This window comes from Macaca fascicularis, chromosome 7, assembly GCF_037993035.2.
Source record: "Macaca fascicularis isolate 582-1 chromosome 7, T2T-MFA8v1.1".
Classification (NCBI taxonomy): Eukaryota; Metazoa; Chordata; class Mammalia; order Primates; family Cercopithecidae; genus Macaca; species Macaca fascicularis.
The window spans coordinates 103,191,589-103,205,696 of record NC_088381.1 but is presented as its reverse complement, the minus strand read 5'-3'; the positions used below and the strand labels follow the sequence as shown (position 1 = coordinate 103,205,696).

Below are 14,108 nucleotides of genomic sequence, written 5' to 3'. Positions count from 1 at the left end.
GGAGAATGGTTTGAACCCCGGAGGCAGAAATTACAGTGAGCTGAGATCGTGCCACTGCACTGCAGCTTGGGTGACCGAGCGAGACTCCTTTTCAAAAAAATAATAAATAAATAAATAAATAAATAAATAAAAGGATAGTGCAATCCTACCAATAAACTCAAAACCACACCAACGTGTTCTCCCCACCAAGATTCTTGGTTTTATAAGCCAAAGAAACTAATGCTGGATACTTTGGACAGAAAGGAGATTTGTGGGTCAAGCATGGTGGCTCATGCCTGTAATCCCAGGACTTTGGGGGACCGAGGTGGGTGGATCACTTAAGGTCAAGAGTTCAAGATCATCCTGGCCAACATGGCAAAACTCCGTCTCTACTAAAAATACAAAAAACTATCTGGTGTGGTGACGGGCACCTGTAACCCCAGTTACTCAGGAGGGAGGCTGAGGCAGGAGAATCACTTGAACCCAGGAGGTGGAGGTTGCAGTGAGCCGAGATTGTGCATGAGACTCCATCTCAACAACAACAACAAAAAAAAAAAAAAAAAAAAAAAAAAGAGATTTGTGAAAAGGATCTCGGGGAGCCTTAAGAATCTCCAGGTGACCTGGAGAGCAAGAGAGATCCGCTGAGCTCACTCCTGCAGCCTACCTCCCGCAACCCCTCATGCTGTGCCCAGAATGCATACAGGTTTTCCCATTGTTGCCTCTGATTCAAGGTCTGGGCAGCCTCCGTCAGATGCCACACAAGGTAGGCTGGGAAAGTGAGTGTCTTGTATTTGTGCTTCAAGTCAGTGCATCCCCTAAACATAGGAAATGGGTCCAGATGACAAATTTGAGTGACAAATGTCCCAAGATGTCAACAGTGGTTATTGCTGGGTGGTTGTCTTCTATGGCATTTTTAAAAAGTATTATTTAGAAGTTCAAATATACACAAATGTAGACACAATATTAAAATAGACACCATCTCCAGCTTTGTTATCAGCTCACAGGCAATCGTGATATTGTGAAAATATATATTTGGGCCTTCTCTCACCAGGAGTCCTTGTGGAAGTGACATGATGTTTAAACCCTGCACAACAATCCCTGACCCACTGCCGTGATGCCCAGGGAAAACAGGGCAACCTGGAAGTCCAACTACTTCCTTAAGATCATCCAGCTTTTGGATAATTATCCAAAATGTTTCATCATGAGAGCAGACACTGTGGGCTCCAAGCAGACACAGTAGATCCACTCTTCCCTCCAAGGGAAGGCCATGGTGCCGACGGGCAGGAACACCATGATGTGCAAGGCCACCCAAGGACACCTGGAAAACAGCCCAGCTCTGGAGAAACTGTTGCCTCCTCTCCAGGGGAATGTGGGCTTTGCGTTCACCAAAGAGTACCTCACTGAGATCAGGGACCTGCTGCTGGCCAATAAGGTGCCAGCTGCCGCCCGTGCTGGTGCCATTGGCCCATGTGAAGTCACTGTACCAGCCCAGAACACTGGTCTGGGGCCCGAGAAGATTTCCTTTTTCCAGGCTTTAGGCATTACCACTAAAATCTCCAGGGGCACCACTGAAATCCTGAGTGATGTGCAGCTGATCAAGACTGGAGACAGAGTGGGAGCCAGCGAAGCCACACTGCTGAACGTGCTGAACATCTCTTCCTTCTCCTTTGGGCTGGTCATCCAGCAGGTGTTCAACAATGGTAGCATCTACAACCCTGAAGTGCTTGACATCACAGAAGAAACTCTGTATTCTGGCTTCCTGGAGGGTGTCTGCAATGTTGCCAGTGTGTCAGCAGACTGGCTACTCACCTGTTACATCAGTACCCCATTCTATCATCAGTGGGTACAAAGGAGGCCTGGCTCTGTCTGTGGAGACTGATTATACCTTCCCACCTGCTGAAAAGATCATGACCTTCTTGGCTGATCCATCTGCCTTTGTGGCTACTGCCCCTGTGGCCACTACCACCACCGCTGCTTCTGCTGCTGCGGCAGCCCCGAATAAGTTTGAAGACGAGGAGTTGGAGGAGTTGGACGAGGATATGGGATTTGGTCTCTTTGACTAACCACCAAAAAGCAACCAACTCAGCCAGCTTTATTTGCGAAACAAGGAAATAAAGGCTTACTTCTTTTTTTTTTTTTTTTTGAACAAAAATGTATATTCATCTTTGGTCTTCATCTGGTTTCCTGGCATACAACTCCTGAAATCCTAGAATCTCTAGAGTAACATGCTGTTTTCGTATACTAATGAGTTAACTGCTGGTTGGCCACCCCTAGCAGCTTGCCGGTCACTGGAAAGACCAAGGAAGGATCAGAGGGTTGGACTTTCAGTCCCACCCCTGCCTAACCTCCAGGGAAGGGAGGGGGGCTGAAGGTCAAGTGGATCACCAATAGCCATGGTTTAATCAATCATTGCCTACTAATGACACTTCCATACAAACCAAAAAGATGGGATTCAGGGAGCCTCCAAGTAGCTGAACACATGGAGGTTTCTGGAGGTTGATGTGCGGGGGAGGGCATGGAAACTCCACGCCCCTTTCCACATGCCTGGCCCTGTACATCTCTTTATCTGTATCCTTTGTAATATCCTTTATCATAAACCGTTAATAGAAGTATCTGAGTTCTGTGAGCCACTCTAGCAAATTAATTGAACTCAAGGAGAGGGTCTTGGGAACCCAGATTTACAGCTGTCCGTCAGAAGCACAAGCAAAACAACCTGGGCCTTGTGATTGGTGTCTGAAGTCTTATAGGACTAAGCCCCCAACCAGTGGGATCTGAGGCTGTTTCCCAGGTAGACAGTGTCAGAATTGAGCTGAATTCTGCTACTTGCTTGGTGTATGGGGAGATACCCCCACACATCTGGTCACTGAAGTATCTGTGTTGTTTAGTAAGAAAATAGGAAGAGCACTTTGGTTTGTTTTTTTTCTGTATCCTCAGAGCAATTTTATTTCATTTATACTTTTATCCATCTCTGTTTCCCCATTTCAAAGTGATACAGGAGTTAAGAAGAAATTACTTAGGCAGATAGTGAGGGTAGGGAAGTCCTCGGTAAAGTTTTCCTTTTAATGAAAAGCAGCACCAAATTATTTTCCTTTCTAACAAAGAGCAGCCTGTAAAATCTAGCTGCAGGGACATAGACACCAGCAATTGTGCCAGTCATGTTCAAGATGGCGGCTCCATCTTCCCTTCTCTCTATCAGCCAGGTGTACAGTAAGGAGCAGACAACGGCGCTGGTTAACAGGAGAGTTCATTTACATAATAAGATTAGGGCAGGGTGTCCAGCATTCCTCATGCTATGTAAATGTCATACTTGATTGAACGAATCTGTGAGCCCTGTGTAAATCAGACACCGTTTCCTCAAACCTGCCTGTAAAATGTGGCACATCTGCTGCCTGCTTGTTTTTTCCTCTGGGAGACTTCTCTCTCTCGTAGAGAACTGTTTCTCTTTCTCTTCTCTTCTGCTTATTAAACCTCCATTCCTAAACTCCTCGTGTGTGTCCATGTCCTAAATTCTCCTGGCACCAGACAAAGAACCCCAGAGTATGTACCACAGACAACATAGCTGCTTCAAAAGAAAGCAGCAGTCGTCCTATCATATAGTCATCCCTATTTTAGTACTTATCCCTGAAAGAGAAGGACTACACTTTAAAAATATAACTTTTACCCCTTTCCTCGCTTTCCCTCCCCTCACCTTCTTTAAAAAACAAAAATAAAACTATAACTTAATACTACAATCACACTTTAAAAAACTAACAATAGTGCAGGCACCTTGGTTCTTGCCTGTAATCTCAGAACTTTGGGAGGACAAGGTGGGAGGATTGCTTGAACCCAGGAGTTTGAGACCAGCCTGGATAGCACAGTGAGGACTCATCTCTACGAAAACTAAACAAAATTAACAGTGTCATGGCACACGTCTTTAACACCAGAGGCTGAGGTGGGAGGATCCCTTGAGCCCAGGAGGTCAAGGCTGCAGTGAGCTGAGATCACGCCACTGCACTCCAGCCTGGGCGACAGAGCCAGACCCTCAAACCAAAACAAAGCAGGGAGACTTACTCTCTTTTTAATGTTTTCCTTTATTACTTTATCAGAAAAAAAATAAGGCTATTAACATTTAAAATTTGTTCTCAAAAACATTCGTCCGCAGGTGAGCATGCCCCAAATACCCAGAGGAAAAAGGCCAGTTGGGGACGCAGCCTAACCCAGTGGGGATGGGTAAGCCCCCGCAGTGAGGGGTGCGGAGGGCCTCAGAGCCAAGATAGTGACAGGGTGGGTGAGGCCTGGGCCTCCTGGCCAGCTCCACTCTGAGGAGCTTTGCCTGTCTGTCCTCTCTGCAGGAGCCTTCCTCCGTGTGTCTTGCCAACGGCAAGAGGCGAGAGAGCTCGGCGGGGAGCCAAGCTGCTCATGGGTGACAGGCCCCGAACCAGAGACAGGCCCTCAGCCAATCTCCAACTCCCTCCCTCCCTCCCTCTCTTTATGCACACACTCCCAGGGAGAGGACTCTGGTCTAATTATATCCTGGGAAGTGGGGCATGTTTCACAGCATGTTTAACTCCTGAGAGCCCTGTGCTAAAACCCTGGATGGGTCTAGACAGCTCAAGGCAATGACCTGAAAGGGGGCCATTCTTGTAAGCTGGAGAGACAGCCCAGGGGGTGCCCACCTCACACAAGAGCTTGGTCGGTAGACTGCAATGGTCAGGTGATGAGACTGTAGGGTGAGGGAGGCCCTGCAGGCAGCAGCTCACACAGAGGCAGGGCCTGTGGCATCACAGAACTCCAGACTCCGCACGCTGGCCAGGCCTTTGTCCACACAGCAGGCGCCAAGGAAGAGCTCTGTGCCTCTGTGGGGCTGGCATCAATGCCTGTCTCCTTTTTCCTGAGGTTCCACAGTGCAAGCCACCTGTGCCCACCTGGCTCATGGGATTGCAATGACGAAGGTGGAGAAAGGGGGCTTTTGGATGGTCCCTCCATGACCTCTGCCACGGCTGGGGCCTCACAAAAGGATAAAGTGAACAAAAGTCAGGAGGGCCTTTGCAGAGCATCCGTCCCACTGTGAGGAACGGCCAGCGGCCGCCTGACCCAGCCCAGGCCTTCTGTAGATGGCAGCAACCCCGGCGGGGGGAGGTCAGTGACTGCCCGAAACTAAGGCAGTTGACTGTAGCACTGACAGATCCAGAGAGCCAACCCCCCACCCCGAACTCTCACCAAGCTACAGACAGGGTTTCCATCGGGAGAAGGCTGCCAGGCGACCTGCCTGGAGCCCCTCAAGGAGAACACAGGGCTTCTCCAGTCACAGGGCAGGGGCACGGCCGGGCTACAGAAGGTTATGGATGCTGGACTTGACCTCTGGGCGGCAGGGAGCCACAAGAACATCTTGAGCAGGGGTGTCGCAGGATAAAAGTCCAGCAGTGGTACTTAAGAGAACTTAGGACGTAGAGAGCTGGGAGGAAGCCCAGGCTGGAAGCAGCTGCAGCTGCCCAGGAGTGAGAAAATGCAGATCTGGAGAGAGGTCAGGGGAATGAATCAGGTTCAAGATGCATTGTGAGGAGCAAACTGCAGAGACTCCGGCTGACTCCACGGGCCGTCAGATGAGCGGCTGACTCAGGCCCATGCTTGTGTCTGAGAGCAGGAAACTGACTCTAGCTAGTTTAAGCAGAGGGGAATTTATTGGTAGTCCACAGTGGGGAAAGCTCACAGAATGGACAATAGATAGGGGGAGACCAGGCTTGGGAAAGTCAGGAAGTGAGGGCTCTGGGGGCGGAAGCCAGTCGTGGCCAGGACCCCGGGGCGGCAGCCACCCCTGCTGCACCTGCTTTTATAAAGGACCTCTTACCGCCAGTGTCCTCAGCTCACTCACTCAGGAGCCAAAGTCCTAGGCAAGAACAGCCAATTGGCCAGGGGACGCCACATTCCTGTCCCAGGCTGGGGCTGGCTGGGAAGGATGTGACCCCTTTGGCTCTCCTTGAGGGAAGCAGGTGTAAGGCGATCTCCTCCAAGGAGGTCAGGGTGCTCTTAGGATGGGGCACTGGACGCCCCCAAAATACAGCCAGCCTCCATCTCAAAAAAAAAATGTGTGTATATATATATATGTGTATATGTATATATGTGTGTGTGTGTGTGTGTGTGTGTGTGTGTGTGTGTGTGTGTGTGTATAATGAAATGACCATAAATGACCGCCTTCTGCCAACAGGAATAAATCAAATGGCAAGTCCCAGGTAATGAAGTGACTACTAGGTATCGCTGCAGACATTTTCATATGTAACATTATAATATAAGCAGCTTCCATATTATAAAAGTTATTGAAGCATATTATAAAAGTTAATTAAGCATAAGTCTTAATGGCTGCATAACAGCCAAGTTAATTTAGTAATTTATCTGATCACTTCTCTATTAGATATTTTGTTTATTTCCACTTCCATTTTTTTGGATTAGAGATAATGTTGATTATAGAGCATCTTATGTATTTAAGGTTATAGCTTGATTTTTTTGAGACGGAATCTTGCTCTGTCACCTTGGCTGGAGTGCGGTAGCACGATCTCGGCTCACTGCAACTTCCACCTCCTGGGTTCAAGCGATTTTCCTGCTTCAGCCTCCCTGGCAGCTGGGATTACAGGCCTACCACCATGCCTGGCTAATTTTTGTATTTTTAGTAGAAATAGGGTTTCACCACACTGGCCAGGCTGGTCTCCAACTCCTGACCTCAGGTAATCCACCCGCCTCAGCCTCCTAAACTGCTGGGATTACAGGCATGAACCACCATGCCCAGCCGAAGGTTATAGCTTTAGAATGGAGTTTTACAAGAGCACTTACTGGGCCAAAGGGCATGAGGTTGCTAAGGTTCCTTACACACATTGAGAAATCAGTTCACCTTACACAAGCAAGCGAGTCTCCCTCCTCCCGGCAGTGGCTTAGTGAGGACGCATGTTCTACAACAGCACTTTCTGTAACCCTGGATGCTGTACGTTGTTAAAGTCAGTTAATCTGATAGATAGAAAATATATCTTATTTTAAGTGTGTATTTCTTTGATTATATTTTTTTGTTTTTTTGTTTGTTTTTTGTTTTGTTTTTGTTTTTGCTGTTGTTTTGTTTTGAGTTTTGTTTTGTTTTGTTTTGTTTGTTTTGAGACAGAGTCTTGCTCTGTCGCCCAGGCTGGAGTACAGTGGCACAATCTCGGCTCACTTCAACCTCTGCCTCCTGGATTCAAGTGATTCTCCTGCCTCAGCCTCCCGAGTAGCTGGGATTACAGGCGCGCCACCACACCCAGCTAATTTTTGTATTTTTAATAGAGATGGAGTTTCACCAGGTTGGTCAGGCTGGTCTCAAACTCCTGGCTTCATGTGATCCACCTGCCTCTGCCTCCCAAAGTGCTGGGATTACAGGTGTGAGCCACCATGCCCGACCTGATTATATTGTTTTCAATGGTTTCATAATCAATTGTGTTTTTTTGTGTGTGATTACTCTTGGAGTAATATTATTTTTCTTTAGAATTTAATCATAGAGTAAGAATTTCAACTCTTTATCATCTTGTCTATCAATATCTTTTACCAGATTTTCTTTTCTTTTCTTTCTTTTATTTTCCCCCAAGATAGAGTCTTGTTCTTGTTGCCCAGGCTCGAGTGCAGCGGTGAAGTCACGGCTCACTGTAGCCTCGACCTCCTAGGCTCAAGTGATCCTTCCACCTCAGTCTCCTGAGTAGTTGGGGCTACAGGCATGTGCCACCACGCTCGGCTAATTTTTTTAATTTTTCATAGAGATGAGATCTCACCATGTTGCCTAGGCTGGTCTTGAACTCCCAGGTCCAAGCGATTCTCCCACCTCAGCCTCCCAAAGTGCTGGAATTACAGGTATGAGCTACCGTGCTTGGCCCAGAGTCTTTTAATGATTTTGTTTGTTTGTTTTGAGATGGAGTCTTACTCTATTGCCCAGGCTGCAGTGCAGTGGCATGATCTTGGCTTACAGCAACCTACACCTCCCGGGTTTAAGAAATTCTCCTGCCTCAGCCTCCCGAGTAGCTGGAATTACAGGTGCCCGCCACCACGTCCAGCTAATTTTTTGTATTTTTAGCAGGGATGTGTTTCACCAGGCTGGTCTCAAACTCAAGTGATCCTCCCGCCTCTGCCCTCCCAAAGTGCTGGGATTATAGGCATGAGCCACTGCGCCCAGCCGAGTCTTTGAATTTTTAACAATTTTATGCTGGGCTTGGTGGCTCTGTAATCCCACCACTTTGGGAGGCTGAGATGGGAGGATCACTTGAGCCAAGGAGTTCCAGGCTACAGTGAGCTATGATCATGCCACTGCACTCCAGCCTGGACAACAGAGCGAAAGCCTGTCTCTAAATAAATAAACATTTATAATCACAATATCTGACTTAATTGAAACATTTAGTCATGGATAGTACACCTCATTTTGCTATTTTCCAAGCAGAGGATATTTTGTTCCATATAATAAACACTACTCCTGTGTTACTCCTGAGAGGTTTTATTGTTCACACCTTAGTGCAATGCAGAGGCCACAGGCATCTGCTTACAGGTCAGTTTCCCTCACTGCCATAGGGAATAATCTTTTCTTAGCTCAGTGTGGCTCAGAATGCTTTATAATCAAATCTATCAATCTTTTCTTATATAATTAGAAAGTCCTCTTGTCTCTAGTGACTGCATTGCTTGTTTTCCTTCATTTGTCTTTAGATTTTATGGTGGGTTTTTTTGTTTTGTTTTGTTTTGTTTTTTTTTTTTTTTTAGACTCACTTTTTTTGAGTCTCACTCAGTTGCCCAGGCTGTAATGCAGTGGCACGATCTCAGCTTACGCAACCTCCACTGCCCAGGTTCAAGCAATTCTCGTGCCTCAGCCTTCTGAGTAACTGGGATTACAGGCACCCACCACCACGCCTGGCTAATTTTTGTATTTTTAGTAGAGATGAGGTGTTTTTTTTTGTTTTGTTTTGTTTTGTTTTTTGAGGCGGAGTCTCTCTCTGTCGCCCAGGCCTGAGTGCAGTGGCCGGATCTCAGCTCACTGCAAGCTCCGCCTCCCGGGTTCACACCATTCTCCTGCCTCAGCCTCCTGAGTAGCTGGGACTACAGGCGCCCGCCACCTCGCCCGGCTAGTTTTTTTGTATTTCTTTTAGTAGAGACGGGGTTTCACCGTGTTACCCAGGATGGTCTCAATCTCCTGACCTCGTGATCCGCCCGTCTCGGCCTCCCAAAGTGCTGGGATTACAGGCTTGAGCCACCGCGCCCGGCCGAGATGAGGTTTTACCATGCTGGCCACACTGGTCTCAAACGCTTGACCTCAAGTGATCCGCCCGCCCTGGCCTCCCAAAGTGCTGTGATTACAGGCATGAGCCAGCACGTCCAGCCCAAATTTTATGGTTTTTGTTTTTTTTTTTGTTTTTACACCTAAGTCCAATCCATCTGGAGTTTATTATGATGGGTTGGATCTAGGAACTGTTTGGAAATTTGCAACAAGAAATATATTTATAGTCCCTGGCCCACTTTAGAGGTTATATCTTCAAGGAAATAATCCAACATAAAAGACCTGCAAAGATTTTCACAGCAACACTATTTACAATAGCAACAGTTTGGAAAGCCCATATACCCACCATTGGGGGGAAAGTTAAGCAAACACAGACTAGGAGAAGTAAAAGTGTATATGATGCTTTTTCTTTTCTTTTCTTTTCTTTTCTTTTCTTTTTTAAGAGACAGAGTCTCAGCTCTGTTGCTCTGGCTAGAGTGCAGTGGTATGATCATAGCTCACTGCAGTCTGGAACTCCTGGATTCAAGTGATTCTTCCACCTCAGCCTCTTGAGTAGCTGGGACTACAGGTGCATGCCACCATGCTTGGCTGCTTTTTTTTTTTTTTTTTTTTGAGATGGAGTTTCACTCTTGTTGCCCAGGCTGGAGGGCAATAATGGCATGATCTCAGCTCACTGCAACTTCCACCACCTGTATGTAAGCAATTCTCCTGCTTCAGACTCCCAAGTAGCTGGGATTACAGGCGCCTGCCACCACGCCTGGCCAACTAAATTTTTTTTTAATAGAGATGGGGGTCTCCTATATTGCCTAGGCGGGTTTCAAACACCTGGCCTCAAGTGATTTTCCCATCTTGGTTTCCCAAAGTGCTGGGATTACAGGTGGATTACAGATGTGAATATAAAATGTACCTACTCTATGCTTACACTTATATAAAATCATGCAGGGGTATGACCACAGAATTGGAACAAAGACACAAGCGGCAGGCTTGTAAGTAAATTCCTGACTGCTGCTGCAGGGCAGGTGGGCGGCTGTCTCCTTTGAGAGGTGTTCAGAGAGGGAATCTGAGCTGGATGAGGTGGCATGATCCTGTAGCCCCAGCTACTTGAGAGGCTGAGGTGGTAGAATCCTTTGAGCCCAGGAGGTCAAGACCAGCCTGGGCAACATAGAGAGACCTCAACTCTTTAAAACAACAACAAACAAACAAAAACAAAGAGAATCTGGAGAAGTGAGAGGTGCCCCTGGGTGAATTATTTTCCCTTTATATTTATTTGTTTGTGTGTTTGAGACAGAGTCTCATTCTGTTGCCCAGGCTGGAGTCCAGTGGTGTGATCACAGCCCATCACACACTCGACCTCCTGGGCTCAAATGATCCACCTGACTCAGCTTCCTGAGTAGCTAGGACTACAGGCACACACCACTATGCTTGGCTAATTTTTGCATTTTTTTAGAAAAGAGATGGGGTTTTGCCATGTTGCCCAGGCTGATCTCGAACTCCTGGGCTCAAGTAGTCCTCCCACCTCAGTCTCCCAAAGTGCTGGGATTACAGGTGTGTGCCACGGCACCCAGTCCAATTTCCCCTTTTATTTAAATTCTATTAATATCAGTAAAAGATTTGTTACCTTAATTCAGTAGCCTCCTGACAATTACAACAGGTATGTTTCAAGACCTTTGCTACTTTCCAAATTTGCACATAAGGAAATGTTTCTGCAGCTCCTCACTCCCTAAATCATCATGTCTTCACAGAGAGCCCCTCTGTGTCTTGTCCTTATTCTTGCATCTTTTCAGCCATCACTAGCTTTTGTTTTGTTTTGTTTCATTTTTGAGACAGAGTCTCACTCTGTCACCCAGGTTGGAGTGCAGTGGCACGATCTCAGCTCACTGCAACTTCCCCCTCCTGGGTTCAAGAGATTCTCTTGCCTCAGCCTCCCAAGTAGCTGGGATTACAGGCATGAGCCACCATGCCCGGCTAATTTTTTTGTATTTTTATTAGAGACAGGGTTTCACCAGGTTGGTCAGGCTGGCCTTGGTCATGTGACTGGCTTTGGCCAATGGGACTCTTCGGAGGCAAGACACAAGATGAGCCTTGATAAGCACTTGTACCTTAAGTCTGTTCTCTCAGAGCACTCTGTCCAAGCCCGGTTGACATGCGGTAAGGAAGTCCTGGCTAGCCAGCACATGAAGGACAGAGTGGCCCAGCTGAGCTCCCAGCTCAGTGCAGGCACATGAGCAATACCCATGAAGCCAAAGAACCTCCCTGCCAACCCACAGGATCATGAGAAACAATCAAGGTTGTTTTAAGCCACTGAGTTTTGGGGTGGTTTATTACACAGTAATAGGTAACTGAAACACATGGGAATGTGGACGCAGTAGGATGCTAAGGCAGAAATTAAAATACAAAGGAAGATGTTCATCGTAATCGAGACTTTGTAAAAATGCATACCTATATCACAAACCGGGATTAGAAGCTACTTTAAAATTATATGAAGTGTCTGCTGCTCATTGGGTTACTTTTTAAATTATATATTTCTTTAAAAGTGCTGTAAGAAACTTCAAAAAGCCAATCATAGCTCCTGTTGTCAAGAACTTCCAGTCGTTGGGGAAAGTAGTGCCAAGGAGCTCTTGAGAACAGTGCTGGTGACTCCCAGCCCAGAGAAGGACTGCCTGGAAAGGCAAGGTTCTGGGGCTAGCGGAAGGCAAGGGCAGCTTTCAGGAGAAGCAACCCACATCTTCTTTTTATTGAAAAGTGTCTCTCCATAAGGAAGGAGCTCTATCATCAAACAGAATGAGTGTGTGTGTGTGTGCGCATGCGTGCGTGTGTGTGTGTGTGAGACTGTATCCTCGGGAAAGCCCTCAGTCCTGAGCCTAGTGGTTGAGACAGGACTGGGTTCTGCCTCTAGGCTCACAGGGCCTTTTTGGGACCCATTGATGAGTCTTGAACTCTCAACTCTTCAAGTCAGCTTCAGACCAAACCATGCTGGGCCTGCGCTCAGCAAGTGGGTGACACGATGTGACATGCAGTGCCGGATGTTCTGCAGTTGGTTGAGCTCTCGCTGGCTGAAATATACCATATGTGAGGCATGTGTGAAATTAGGAAAATTACAGCATTGGTAAGGAAGGCATGACATCTGGGAAAGTACCCTTTTTTTTTGTGAGATGGAGTTTCGCTCTTTGTTCCCCAGGCTGGAATGCAATGGCACGATCTCGGCTAAGTGCAACTTCTGCCTCCCAGGTTCAAGTGATTCTCCTGCCTCAGCCTCCCGAGTAGCTGGGATTATAGGCATGTGCTACCACACCCAGCTAATTTTTGCATTTTTAGTAGAGATGGGGTTTCACCATGTTGGCCAAGCTAGTCTCGAATTCCTGACCTCATGTGATCCACCCGCCCTGGCCTCTCAAAGTGCTGGGATTACAGGTGTGAGCCACCTCACCCAGCCTGGAAAGTACTTAAGAAAAAAAAAAAAAAACTTGGCCGGGTGTGGTGGCTCGCGCCTGTAATCCCAGCACTTTGGGAGGCCGAGGCGGGCAGATCACGAGGTCAAGAGTTCAAGACCAGCCTGGCCAACATGGTGAAACCCCAGCTCTACTAACAATACAAAAATTAGCTGGGCGTGGTGGCGTGCATCTGTAGTCCCAGCTCTTGGGAGGCTGAAGCAGGAGAATTGCTTGAACCCAGGAGTCAGAGGTTGTAGTGAATCAAGCTCTCCAGCCTGGCAAGAGAGCAAGACTCTGCCTCAAAAACAAACAAAAACAGGCCGGGCGCGGTGGCTCAAGCCTGTAATCCCAGCACTTTGGGAGGCAGAGACGGGTGGATCACGAGGCCAGGAGATCGAGACCATCCTGGCTAACACGGTGAAACCCCGTCTCTACTAAAAAATACAAAAAACTAGCCGGGCGAGGTGGCGGGCGCCTGTAGTCCCAGCTACTCGGGAGGCTGAGGCAGGAGAATGGCGTGAACCCGGGAGGCGGAGCTTGCAGTGAGCTGAGATCCGGCCACTGCACTCCAGCCTGGGCGACAGAGTGAGACTCCGCCTCAAAAAAACAAACAAACAAACAAAAAAACCTCCTTAAGTAATTTGGCAAAACAAGCTACCATAAAGACATTCCATCCTTTCAATTTCTTGACTATAGTGTTCATATACATTTATAAGCTCAAATGAATATTAATAAAATTAATATTAATAATAAATCAATAATGAATATTAATGAAAAAACTAGGACACCATCATTGATCATGCTGTGTGTGATAATTTGGCTGGGATTTTACGACCTATTTATAGGCAAATTTTCTGTTAGCACTATTGCTTCTGGTTCATGAGATGAACTAATAGTTATTTCCTGGTGTTTCAGGTAGACCTGGCTACCTGGCTCCAGCTAGTCTGCCATCTCTCACAGAAGCACATCATGTAATTCAACTGTTCCAGACCCAATCATTTCTGAAAAAGTGAGAGCACTGTTTCTGCCAACCCAGAGTCCTTTGTAACTGAGCCTGGGTCTCCTGCAGAGAGTTACGCAGGGAGATCTTGGTTCAATCTGCCTCTTTAGAGGGAAGAACACTGTGTTTGCGACACTTCTGGTTCTCCTTGTGAAATGAAGTGCTGAGTCACTTCTATGAGGAATTCCTGTAATGAGCTTCCTAGATTTCCCAAGACTCCTTTTATATTCATTTTTCCTTGATTAAGAAATGAGTGCAGGCCGGGTATGTTGGCTCATGCCTGTAATCCCAGCACTTTGGGAGGCCGAAGAGGGAGGATCACTTGAGCTCAAGTGTTCGAAATCAGCTTGGGTCACATGGTGAAACCCCATCTCTACAAAAAATACAAAAGAATTAGCTGGGTGGGGTGGTGCATGCCTGTAGTCCCAACTACTTGGGAGGCTGATGCAGGAGA

The 14,108-nt window shown here is 47.2% G+C and overlaps 1 pseudogene; it reads left to right on the top strand.

Annotated features, from left to right (window-relative positions):
- Window positions 1–827: 827 nt before the first annotated feature.
- On the top strand, window positions 828–3,460 carry LOC102139534 (large ribosomal subunit protein uL10 pseudogene; annotated as a pseudogene).
- Window positions 3,461–14,108: the final 10,648 nt, after the last annotated feature.